Here is a 12,011-nt window from a genome sequence, read left to right as displayed (position 1 = left end):
TATTATCAACACAGAAACAGTGTTAGAGATTCCATCTATAGATCAATCTAATTTCAATTCACCCTATAGTGTAGTCCCAGGCTAAAGCGCCCTCTCTATCAAACTCTAATCGTTCATTGTTCAACTGAAATATGATTCAAATGAAACAGGTTCATTTCCTACACTGTTGAAGTCTCCCAAGATTTCCAAGACAATGATCATAATTTTACATCCCTTGTTGCCTGTCACAGTGGTTGATGATGCTAATAGGCATTGGTAAAGCACCCCTCTTTTTCAAGAGGTTTTGAGGCATGTCAAGCGCTGGTAAGGTTTTTCACTTTGCATCGAATAAAAGTAGGAGATGGTATTTCATTGTATTGACCGAACTCAAATTCTAATAAGGCTGAACAGGTTATCCCTTGGTTGAAAATATTGTATAGAGTTTGCACATTATGATTAGAGGTTGAATGTGGACTTATGCCATTATATCAAATTTTAAAAAAAATGTCTGTAGGATTTTCTTAAACTTTACCTTGTTTTTTTTTGTTCATTTTGTCCACTTTTCTGGCTAAATGTTGTCATGTTCCCTGTCTTAATCTAAAACACTTGATCTTAATAGATTTTGTATTATCTTAGGACAATATATTTGTATTCCTTAAGTTGGTTGATGATACTTACTGCTTGATTTCTCAAAATTAATTGACTTCGAATGTTACAAATTCATGGGTGACGGTGAGGCAGAAATCACATTTCTCCGTTATCATTATGTCCCTATATACTCTTTTTCTCATATATTGACTTGAACCAGAATATTCACTTTCCTATCCGCTGACTGATGATCATATATGTATAGGTTTGACATAATATCGACATGGAAATCACAAGGCAAGGTGAATAATTGGCTGTATGATGATGAAATAATTTTCTGAACATGTAATTTCAACCCTTCATATTACATTTGAAGTGAGTTCAAGGTGAGAGTCTCAGGCTTGTTCTGTAACTTGTATCATTTATTTAATGACATTGCTTTTGTCAGTTTGTCAGAGATGGTAATAGATTTGTCTGCCCTTTGACTTTTCAGATTCTATATACCAGTTTCACTATATACAATCACTCGTTGTTTTGCAGTTGATTAACCATCCAGCTTTGCAAAAGTAAATGGAGTAATAAACCATAAGCTGCCTTTCTTGACAGATAGCTATGGCGCCTAGGAAAGAGCAAGGCAAGCTGTGGCAGCAAATCATAATGGCTAAACAGAATGGCATTATGTCTGGGTTCAACAACTTCATGCCTCTTTGTCTTAACTGAAATTGGGGTTGCTGACTGAGCTTTGTTTGTGATTGATGATGAATTGATTTTCTAGATATCGGCATAAAGTTACAAGCCTTCAGTCTTTTTTCATATCTTTTGTGTCCTTCATTTAATGATGTTGGTTTTATTGTTTTACAAGAGATGGTAATAGATATGTCATATGTCTACCTTTTGACATGTCAGATTCTCTATACCAAATATATTCATATATAATCGCTTGATGGTTGCGATTGATAAAACCATCTAACTTTACAACTTTGAAATGGAAGAGGAGAAATAAGCCATCCCACACACTTGTTGATAGATGGTTGTAGTGCTGAGGGGAAGAGCAAGGTCTTAGTGGCTGAAAAGAGTGGTGCTATGTGCGGGTTCAGCAACTCTGGGCCTCTTGTCCAAATTGAATTTGGGATTTTTGAGTGTGCACCCTTTGAATTTACTGGGATATGACAATGTAATCAATGTTGAATTCGTGGCTCTCTATTCAATGAAGCTTTGAATAAAATAGCAAGGGTCATGGATTGCAAGGAATGTTCTTAAAATAACCAGTTTGGTGCCTGAGATATTGAGGATTGGTGTCTTGAATCCAAATTGTATCTCTATGTTTCCCTTTAAATTGGTAGTGATGGGAGTTAGGTTAAGAGGGAATTCTTTGTAAAACAGAGAGGCAAGAGGAAGAGAGCTTGTAGCCCTATTCTCCATTCGTAGTGAAGCCGCTCTCATCTCACCGTGGACGTAGGCACCTTGCCGAATCACGTATATCATTGCGTTGTGATTATTTGATTATACTTTCTTCTGATACATTGTGTTTTCTGCTTCGTGGTTTGGTTTCAGTTTTTACAAAAGATTCTATGTCTTTCTGACACCAAATATGTGGAGAATTAGTGTTCATCACCCTACTGATACAGTTGCAACAATTTGTCTCTCTCCTCACATGAACATGAGATTGTGCTTCCCTCTTCATCAGATTGTTTCTCTATGAAGCATTACTTCAATTTCTTGATCTCCAGACATGACTATGATTAGCTCACAGCATCAATTTGAAGTCAAGAGAAGCCCTAATTCCTAAAGTAGTACTCCCACTGTTTAAGCTGAAGCACTAATGAGAAATTCTTAACAATAAAAAAATAAATTGCTGTTGTATTTCCATCCTAGTAGTTCACAGTTTTATATGACTGTCAGGGTTCCTAGAGTTCTGGGATTAGAAAAAGAAAAGAAAAGAAAAATTCCTAGCATTTCACAATTCAATTATGGTTCTATTTCCATCCTAGCATTTCACAGTTTTATATGACTGTCAGGGTTTCTAGAGTTCTGGGATTAGCAAAAGAAAAGAAAAGAAAAATTCCTAGCATTTCACAATTCAATTATGTATTATCTGAATGTGAATATTGGTTTTATTTAACAGCACTAGGTTTAGGTTCTGTATGAATTGATATCTGAGAAGTACAGAGTTCACACTAAAAGGATTCACAACAAAAGGAATGACAATTGCTGCAGGTTTTAAGCCCCCTGCCCCCCTCCTCTTGTGGTAGTTTAATTAAAAGAAGACAAGATTTCATCTCTGTTTATAATTGTTTTTTAAGATGAGGAAAAAAAAAATAGGCAAGAAATATTCTATCTGGGTCTGAGACCAACCGTCTCTCTTCTTTTATATAGTTGACTATTAGTCCAACTCTGGATTTAACATTTCCATGGATTTGAACTTTGGTTTCCTAAGGTTGATCATCTTTGAATAGATTGGGTTTTCTCATTAGTATATCTGGTCACCAACTTACCAAATCAGACTGGTTAAGCACATTGCCAGGTTGTATTGTGGCATGGCCTAATAACAATACCTTTTATTTGCTTAGGCAACCAAGAACAAAATATTTGTCAAAAAATCCTGCACATTCTCTCCAACTTCCTATCACTGCAGATGTTTTAAAATTTGTTTGCCTGAAGTCTAAATGGAAACCTTTACATACTAGACTCAGAAGGGCTGTAAATAAATTTTTTTTATTTGTCTACTTCAACTCTGATGAACTATTTTTGAACCAAATGCAGTTCCAAGTCTGATGGAGTGAGAGATCTACTGAGGGAAGAAATGCCAGAGTTTTTTGGATCTTTTCTTTCGTATTCATCTTTTCGCCTTCTTCATGCTCACCTTTTCTTACAATATTTTGTTCATTACTATTATAAAACCATATGTGAATGGCAGGGAATCAGTTCCAGTTGAAACTACAAATCCAGCCAAGGGTGCAGCCACAGGCACCACTAGTAGTAAAAACCCAAGGCTGACATTGTATATCTTTGTATTGATGCAGCTTAAGGGCCCATCTTTCATTTGCTTCAGACCATGTAAGGCATTTTACTGAAAACTGGTTAGAAGTATCCCCCATGAACTGAAGAGACTTTTCCTCCTGAAGAGGTCATAAAATTAGTGATAATGCAGAAGGCCTTGTTCATAAAAGATTCATGCACTCTGTTCTGACTGAAATCGAGTAATTCCCCCAGTCATGAAGATCCATACTTAGTTTCTTATGCTAAGATTCATAATCAAGTAAGGTATTTGAAGGGCTAATCACATACTGAGGAAAACAGCTCTAACCTGCCTGGTGTTTTGGGTTGGGCTTGGCCCATTCCTGGGATATAGTTGACATTTCTCTCAGTCTGGACTTCCATGTGGCCCATATTTAAAACCAAGCCCATTAATTATATGCATTGCAACTTGTTGTATTATTGAAGATGTGCAAGTTGGTTGCTTTGACTTTGACCAAATCCTATTGAGTTCTCAAGAAGGCTGAGAGGGTATGAGAAGAAATCTTAAAGTGGCGTAAGTGGATGAAGAAAATGTGGGTTATAAAGTTGGGTCCAACTACTCCTAGAGGGTCTCACCAGAGACATTTTAGATAGTTGACTCCATGGATTTATGCAAATACCATTGGCCACATCCTTTTGACTCTTTCCCTGTGGATTGAGATTCCTGAGTTTTTTTCTTTTTCTTTTTCTTTTTCTTCTTCAATCTGTCTTATTAAAATGGAAAACTTTCATTCTTCTAGAAGTCACCATTGACAATTACTATATCTCCCTTCCAATAAGCTTTACTTCCTAAAATTTTTTTACTTCCTATCAAACCTTACGTTAAAATTTTCCTATTTGATAAATACAAATTATAAATAGTTTTTCAGAAAGGGTTTGTAAAAGTTTTTTCTGTTAGCTTTTGTTTAAAAATTTAATAATAATTTATGTAAACATATATTTTTTTAGATGTTTGGTTTTCTCAACTAGTCAGGTTTTATGCGAGCATGCAACATGCTTTGGATATGACATGTCCTATCTTTCTGCGGATGCATTTCTTGAAAAAAATTTAGGACTGAGTTTTTCTTCAGTCACAGTGAATGGGAATCCTGCGGAGGTATCAATAGGGCATTTTAAGGAATATTCTAAAATCCTATAGGGGTTTTTGAATCCTAAGATGGTGGTTAATGTTCCCTGGGCAGTGGAAGAAACTTTATCTAAAAATATATATTCTACATCCCTAGCAAATAGGAATCACATATTTTTTTCACATAATATGAGAGCTTCTGTGAAAAAAAAAAAAGAGTTTGCCCATTTTGCTCCAGAGAAGTTTTTTCTGTTACTAAGTAGTGCATCTAAATTGCGGCAAATAGCTACCACGTGGCAAGTTGGGTAGAATTTGATTTTGTGGATAGGTAGGTGTCTTACATGCTTGACTCACCCACTTTTTTTTAAAATAGTTTATGTTTTTTAATAATAGTTGATAATGTTCCTTTTATTTAGTTATTATATATTCGGTAGAGGGTTAGCGCAACAATGAGGTGCGATAAAACGGTAAACATTGGAGGCAGCAAGGCCATTTCATATGAGGAGGAGAGAGATAGACACAAAATTGCTAGTTTACCCTACCCTGGTGGCTCAGAGAACCTTTTCCCTATTTATTTTTTGGCAAAAGACTCTTGCACAACCAAATAGAAAGGGTTTCCTATGTGACCCTTTCTCATTATACTGCATGGACAGATGATATGGTTGTTCCAATTGTTAGAGAGGACATGGTCTAAATTAGTCATGTGTTAAGGTTAGAGTCTAATCAATCGGAGACCCTTTGATTTTGGTATACATCCTCATGTATATCTACGCGTGCCTAATATTACTCTAACCATTGTTGTGCACTCGTCCAACTCATAGATTTTTCAAATTAAGCTTATTTTGCCTCTTGGAAAACTCAAGTTTGGGCTGAAATTTGAGATTGCAAGTAGGGGACCTTGGGGTCTATATTTGTCCACAAAATTTGGGTCCTATTTTAATTCCCATGTGGTATATACTATGTAAAAGGAATCCCTTCCTAGGTGTGCTATGTAGGCCCCATGAGCTCTAATTTTTTTGAGATTTGTATTCCATTTATCATATGGACTCAATCAAAATTCACCAACCTTTGTGACATGCCCTTTTGCTTATAACTTATGTTTCTTTTATTAAATTTTATATAACATACTTGATAATGCACTTCCTCCTTGTCTTAATCTATTTTGAAAGTCAACTCAATATTAATAGGTACCAACGTATTATTATGTTAATTGTTAAAATAAATACAAAGAGAAAACAAAAGAAACAGAGCAAGACGACACAAAGATTTAACGTGGTTCACACACCAATATGATGTGCTACATCCACGAGCAAAGCTGAAGATGTTTCACTATGCAATGGAAGAAAATTACAATGTTGAGATCTCTTAAGAACACCCAAAACGGTGCTGCAAGCTCTCACCCAGAAACCCTAAGTCAAAAAACCCCAAATCTCACTCACTTTACAACAAGGCGAGTAAGGCATATAAATACTCCTCCATCAAGTCGACCCATTGGGTCAGGTCGAACGGCCCAAGTCCTTTGCTACCATCACAAATCTCAGAAAAATTCTTATTTTGGTCGCCACCAAAATATGTTAGAGTGGGTCAATCTTCGAAACAGGGACATGAATCCAAGACACACATAATCCAATGTTTTGCCACTTGGCCAATTTATTTTGGTTGAAACTTGTTAAATAAACAAGAAAAATTAAGATCTACTTATCCATAAAATTTTAGTCGCAATTGATCTGGTGCATAGTAGTAATCATGTGTCGATCGTAGAAGCAACCTAGTCAAGAAGACTAGAAAACTCACCCCTCCCCTTCGGTTATACTTTTCATTTCACTTTTTATATGAATAAATACTTAACATCGCAATTCAAATAGAAAAAACAAAGATGGTTTCAACAAAAAAGAGAAGAGAATGATCAATTGAAGAATACTCCAGCTGAAAACTATTAACTAATCTTTCAATTGAATATTAATGTATGTCATTAGCAAAAATCTTAACTTGTAAGCTTTCTCATTAATAATTGAGGGTAGAAGATTTAAAGAGCAAAATATAAGACTGCATTGATCAGTTTTTTTTTTTGGTAAAATTATATCAAGCTATCCATCTAAGTTTGTTTTTTTAGTATTGAGAGATATTAGATAGGTCCATAAATGGGTTGCGCATGTATCATTACAAGTCACCTGTAGAAGTCTACAAATGCAAGTACAACTAAAACTAGAGGTCATTTATGGCATGTACAAGCAGTATTCAACACATGTCCCATCCAAACACCCCTACCATTTAGAGCACACAGGGAAACATTTCTAGAAGCAAAAAGGAGACGTGTTGAACGGTTACAATGAAGGCAGACTCCTTTCATTGGTCCTATTGATGCAATGATAATCCAAATTCAAAAGTTCAACCCAATGGTAAACCACTTTACTACCACACAATTAAATTCTTCTAAACTTATTTCAATCATCAGATCGAACAATTAAATTCTTCCCATAAGGTGTCATGACGATGCATGTCTTTTTTCTTCCATAAATGCCCCCACTAAACACTCCTAATAGTAACATGGAGGGGAATTTGTGAAAACAAGAGGACACATGTTGTCACGAAACTGTACATGAAGCCTTCACATATGGAGAGTTGATCTAAACTCCTTGAAAAGCTTTCTTCGGGAGATAGAATTGAAAACTTGATGACCATTCAAAGGAGTAGGGATCCACTCCCCACTTGGGCCACCTCGGTACCCTCTTCCTAGAACTCACATCGTCCATGAGTTGTGGATCATGCACTCTGAAGATGGGTCCTACATCCACGAATGGTGTGAGATCAAACAAGAGTAATTACTTAGACAACTAGAACTGTCAGATTAGATTTAGGTGGTTTTAGGTAATCATCCACCGCATGATTAGCATAAAAGGTTATCAATGTCCAGACATACGATTCCATGGATCTTTATCACCTCCAATTGGCTGCCCGGGTCAGTTCCCCAGTTCCTCTAACAAAGGGGAGCTGAAATGATCTCTCTACCCATGCCCAAACACCTTGCCTGGGTGGGGTCCACCATCCCCCTATTAGAGGAGAATTGAGCCGGTCAGCAAACTGGAGGTGATAATTTTCCCGATTCCATAGGACTCATTTTGATTAAATGATCAAATGCCACTTGGACGGTTATACTGCTGAGTCATCATCACTTGAGAGAGTATCGTAATCCCAATTGAATTGGAATCCTAAGGCGGAATTTAAAAACTTCCAGAAAACGTAATATTCGAAGTCAAATCGTCTAGTTTGACTGACCAGCTCAAAGGGGGCGGTGCTTTTGATGCATTTTTTTATTCTTTTTGTTATTCTTCAAATGACGAAACTACCCCGACAGCGAATTCATTTGGAGGCAGTTATTGATATAAAAGCCCTTCGACATTACAAGAATACCCCATTTTTACTGATTTCTCTGAGTATTCTTGGAACGACAAAGGGTATTATGGTCAATCAGACTGAATAGAAAGAGTCGTCTTCCTGTTGGCCCACGGAGACGCTTTATTTATTTATTTTTTAATTAAGCAAAGAAAAACGTTTAAAATGTTTTAAATATAACGGTAACCAGTCAATCCACGACATCTCCAAGCGTCAAAATGTGTACACAACTGAATATTTCTATGCTGACGCAATTACCCTTCCGTTTGTTCTCTTTATCCACTGTTATCCTCGTTATGAAACTGAGGACATGTTGTTATTTGTTGAAAGGATAGGAATGATTTGGACAGCGAATAATTACCGGAGTATTACCTAACAAAAGAGTTGTAGGTTGGGAATCTTCTAGAAAGGTCTGCCCGTGTAACGGTTATTGTGGCCAATTTGATTTGACACGTAGATGGATAATAATCGCCGAAAGGTTGGAGCTGGAGAGTAATAAAGGAACCCGTGATGAGCGGACGGTAGGATACCAACGTGTCCACAATAAACGTTGACTAGATGAGCCGAAGGTTAAATTACGATATTACCCTTTTTGAAATTTCTCCCTATTCGTTTGGTCACCTACCTCTGTTTCTACCTTTTAGTGTAGACTTTAGCGGGTTAGATATTCTCGACCCAAAAAAAACATATTTTACTTGAAACTGTACTTCAAAAAAAAAATATTTTACATGTTAGAAAAGTTTTTTCAATATTTATTTTCATTAAAAATTAAACATCGAAAAATTTTTCAACATGCAAAATTTTTCAAGGAAAATTTTTTTAGGTAAAACTTTACACTGAAACAGACGGAGCCCCATAGTAACTGCCTTAATCTTTTAATTGATGAAAGTACCCCCCTCTAGATTTGCATGTTTGATAAGAATTCAGATGATTTCCATGCACGTAAAGGTTTTTCAAGTAAATTTTTTTTAGGTAAAACTTTACACTGAAACAGACGGAGCCCCATAGTAAATGCCTTAATCTTTTAATTGATGAAACTACCCCCCTCTAGATTTGCATGTTTGATAAGAATTCAGATGATTTCCATGCACGTAAAGGTTTTTCAAGTAAATTTTTTTTAGGTAAAACTTTACACTGAAACAGACGGAGCCCCATAGTAAATGCCTTAATCTTTTAATTGATGAAACTACCCCCCTCTAGATTTGCATGTTTGATAAGAATTGAGATGATTTCCATGCACGTAAAGGTTTTTCAAGTAAATTTTTTTAGATAAAACTTTACACCAAAAGCAGCGAGCCCCATAGTAAATGCCTTAATCTTTTAATTGATGAAACTACCCCCCTCTAGATTTGCATGTTTGATAAGAATTCAGATGATTTCCATGCACGTAAAGGTTTTACATGCAGTTATGGGATGACACTGTGTTTTTTAGATTTCATAAATATCTCTCCATGATGTTATTGAGAGTTTTTAAAGGGGTATTGTAGAAGAAAAAGAACACACTTCATGAAACTATACATGAATCACGTACGAGAAGTTGATCTAGACTCGTTTGAGAAACACTCTTGAAAAAGGGTACAAATCAGGAATTCAACAATGGTAGCGGTTGCTAGAATAGACCTCGATCACTATCCAAGGTTGTGTCTAGGTGGAAAAATATTTATCGGTGTATAGTCAGTAAAACCCTATACATTTACTATAAGAACTATACAAGACTTGTAATTTTGTATTTCTTAAGATCCTACTCAAGAAATTTGGAATAGAGACAAGAAATCAAGGTATGATCCATTTCATGATTCAGTTCATGGTTTCATGAATTATAATTCACTTCTATTATGTTACTATATAGGGGCTTTAGAAGGATCAGAATTCAAAAGATGGTCCATTTGATATCCTTATTTAGTATAAGTTTCCTTGTTTGATTATTCACTATATTATGTTTTTTATTGCTTTAAAAAGACAAGAATTCACATGATAAATTCATTTCATGACTAATGCATGTTTTTCATAGCTTTCAGAGGATAAGAATTCAACATTTCATGATTCAGGATATGGTTTCTTGATTGATAATTTTCTTTTACCATGATTGTGAAAGGAAATCATTGTTTTAGGGGGTAAAGTATAAATAAGCCTTACTCCTCTCTTAAAGTGAATAAAAGATTAAATTTCTAAATAATAAAGAAGTCTTCCCCCAAATTAAAAATTTTGAAAGCAAATTGGTGTGTTTTGTTTATGATTGCTTTGGGTCATTTTAATTTTGTGTTTTTTATGAGTTTTATTTCACCTACAATATTTATTGTTTTGTAGATAGAATATGTGTTTTTTTTTTTTTCTATGGAAAACCCCACTTGATAAAACGCATTACTCGTTTTCCACTTACTAATCCCCTAAAAAGGATGTTACCAAAAAAACCCCCTCTAAAAACGATAAGAAAGTAAGAAAACATTTATGTCAATGACTCATTTATGTAATGTTTTTGTATATAAGTCATTATTTTCAACTATAGATGATAAATAGTCATATTTTGGCCCGTAGATACAATGGAAAACAAAGGCTCTTAGAAACTTAAGAATCTAAATTACAATTTGGTTAGGTTCTTCAGTATTGCATGTTTCAATAAAAATTAATTAATTAAAAAAAAAAACATATACGCAATTGATGGAAAATAATAAAAAAAAAATGTAATGACTTATTAAAATAACAAACTTCTTGTAATAATTTCTTGATACTTGATAGTCGAAGAGAAAATGACATATATAGCATCTAATCGGAATCACATTACAATAATAAATAACTTAATTGAAGCACCATTTTCACTTAAAATTAAAAAAAAAAAAAAAAAATAAAAAGTAAAAAAATAAACTAGCAAATTTAAAGTATTTTCAATGTAATCATATTAACGGGATTATGAATGGATTTTGCCATTGTCATGCCTCTTTTTATTTTTAGCTTCCTCTTTAGAATTCAATTTCAAACAATAGTATATTTTATATTTTCTTTGTTACTATTTTTTGTATGTACTATGTTAATAATTACTTCCATAAAGTGTTAGTAAGACATTAAGAATGTGAATATGTATTCAATTCTTCAACTAGAAAGGGACACATCCACTTGTAAATAACGTGTTACTCCACCCCAGCTCCTCAATGATTAAATAAAATTGCTAAATGCCACCATCAAGACTTTCCACCCTTTTTTTGCATCACTTTGGAAAGGATATGAGGTGATCTTTAAGAATTTGAAAGTTTTGTTATAATTTTTTAAATTCTATATTTTTTTATCTTTTTTGATAAGAGAGAAAGAAAGAACCATTGAATCCGCTAGATCTCAACACCCATATTGTATTTCAATCTAAACCCATTGACATGCTAATACAGAATATGGATTTGAAAAACATGTTTTAGAATTTGGAGTGTCTTAATGTCACCTCAATAGGTGTCTTTAGAATTTGGCACTTTCATTCAATAAGGGTAAATCTGTTATTTAATATAAGATCTTCATTAAATGTTGTATTAAAAGATTTTCACTTTTTTGAAAATCTTTTTTATCCCTACATTAAGTACTGCATTAAATAACATTTAGGAATAAAACAAGGGGCAAAAAAAAATAATTTACAACTCTATTGATACTTAAATGAAATAAGAATATGATTTATCAAACTTTTTTTAGTAATAGAAGATGATTTATTAATTGATTCACAACTATTGGCACCTTGAACTTAACATTAACAAATGAAATAAGAATATGATTTATCCCACTCCCTTCTTTTTTTTTTATCAAAATTAACCGTAGAGGATGTTAGTGCTTGGAAACACTACAAATGCCCTAAGAATAACTCTGATCTTAAACCGATTGGAGGGATGATGCAAGAAAAGCTTGATTCCTTAGCATTAATTTCCATTCAAAATTAAGGCAACCCTAAGGATCATTAACATGCTTCTAAGTCCTGTGTTGAGACATGGAAATG

The sequence above is a fragment of the Telopea speciosissima genome, chromosome 10 (genome assembly GCF_018873765.1).
Source record: "Telopea speciosissima isolate NSW1024214 ecotype Mountain lineage chromosome 10, Tspe_v1, whole genome shotgun sequence".
In the NCBI taxonomy this organism is placed as follows: domain Eukaryota; kingdom Viridiplantae; phylum Streptophyta; class Magnoliopsida; order Proteales; family Proteaceae; genus Telopea; species Telopea speciosissima.
This window is presented reverse-complemented; position numbering follows the sequence as displayed.